The sequence below is a fragment of the Austrofundulus limnaeus genome, unplaced genomic scaffold (assembly GCF_001266775.1).
Source record: "Austrofundulus limnaeus strain Quisiro unplaced genomic scaffold, Austrofundulus_limnaeus-1.0 Scaffold414, whole genome shotgun sequence".
NCBI lineage: Eukaryota > Metazoa > Chordata > Actinopteri > Cyprinodontiformes > Rivulidae > Austrofundulus > Austrofundulus limnaeus.
The window spans coordinates 95,366-97,230 of NW_013952816.1; the positions used below are offsets into that span (position 1 = coordinate 95,366).

A 1,865-nucleotide genomic window follows, 5' to 3' on the forward strand; every position below is an offset into this window, starting at 1 on the left:
CATAATTGTGAGATAGTATCTCATAATAATGAGATACTATCTCATAATTATGACTTAGCTATCTCATTATTATGATATGTTATCTCATAATTATGAGATAGCTAAGTTATAATTATGAGATACATAATTATGAGATATCTAAGTCATAATTATGAGATACAAGTTTTACTTTTTTATCAGGTTGGCGGAAAGGCTTCCATACAATGTTGATAAAATTAATTAAATAAATAAATAAATAAAATATAATAAAACAAAAACAGCATGAGCATCTTTTTAGTCAAGATTAATTTAACTAATCCAGTGTGTCGTTTCTGGCACTCACGTCTTCTTGGCTTTTTAATTAACCAGAATTAACCGGAAATTGCAAACTAATACAACTTTTTTTATTATTTATTTTTTTATTTTATTTTTGAGCATGATAAGTAATATTGTGCTTTTTGACTCTGCTGAAGGAGTTCTATGACCTTTGGGACTATGAATCACTTCCCTTTGTTTACACAAGGAAGTGATTATTGCTCACTAGCGGACACAGGAAAGGCCGGCTCATGAAAGATTTAACTTTCATGCTAAGCTTTTTAAATCAAAAAGTTTCAGTTGCATTGAAATTGTTTCGTGTTTGAGACATTTAAACAATAAATTTACCCTTAAGAACATTTTTACCCATGAATAACACATTTTCCATTAAGTTTGGACCACAGTGAAAACAAGTTTTCACTTTCTTGTTCTATCCACCTGTTAATATGTGTCTGCATGCAATATTATTACAGATAACACCAAAAGTAGGTGTTAAAGATGAAAAAAAAATCCTGATGGCTGTTAAAGAAAAACGTAACTTACCAGTTTTTACAAGTTTTCTTTTGCTTCTTGCCAGTGGCGCCTGCAGAATCTTTTTTCTGGGGGGGGCGGGAGCATGGCCCCCCTGAAAATTAGCTGCCCCCAGTGGCCCCCTCAGTTTTATCCTCTTTTTTCTTTTTAAATTCCCCTACCCTATTTAGGAATAAAACCTCATAAATATAAAAACAGATTTTTTTAACAATTAAGAGTTAAAAATATTAATTTATATTTTAATAAATAAAAAATAAAAAATAAAATGTAGCTCTTCTGAATAAGGACAGTCATACCAGTCTAAAAACAATGTTCTCAAATAAAGATGGAGGTTCTCAGGAGGTTATGTTCATAAACTGAAAAAGAAAAAACCTGGATACTCAAGAAGATAAAACTGGGGGGAGGGGGGCGGGGTGCACATTTTAGCAGAATAAAAGTAAATCTACATGTTTTTCAGACTCACCCTGACTATATATTTTTATGTTGGCTGAATGTTTCACCTTGACAAACACCAGTTCTCTGGTTCTGATTCCAGATGGAGCCCTGCCAGACAACAAAGGTGTTCGCTACAAAACCCAGCTGTGTAAATTGTTAATTTTCAATCAGTAAACAAAAAACCCGAGTCATCGGCTGAAGCAAATATGATAATTGTTTGCGGATTACGGAGATCTGGCAGGCAACTCAACAGAGGCTGTGAGTAAACGGGAAGAAAGCTCAGCTCAAACAAATGCACTTACTCAGCCAGTCAAGCAGAATCCTCTGGGGAATAAGATGCTGGTGGGCACAGGAGGGTCTCTGCTGCAAAGGTTGCTTCAGTCATTAAAACACACTCGAACATCTAAAAATAACAAGGTTTACTTCAGACGCCTGAAAATAAGAGAAAAATAAACAAATGTTGAAAAGCCTTAATGGTTAACAATAGTGACCAGTTTAAAACACCTGACAATGTGATGCAGAAAAAAAGATGTGGACCTGAAGCTGTGTTAAAACAATATGATGTTTACAAAACTACACACACACACACACACACACACACACAC

General features: G+C 34.3%; 1 long non-coding RNA gene across 1 annotated transcript in view; it reads left to right on the forward strand.

Moving 5' to 3' along the window:
* Nucleotides 1-1,824, forward strand: part of LOC106528957 (uncharacterized) — a 7,111-nt gene extending 5,287 nt beyond the window's left edge. Inside the window, exon 3 of the long non-coding RNA XR_001311565.1 lies at nt 1,361-1,824. This is a non-coding gene — a long non-coding RNA (uncharacterized LOC106528957). The remainder of the gene's footprint in view (nt 1-1,360) is intronic.
* The last annotated feature ends 41 nt before the right edge of the window (nt 1,825-1,865 follow it).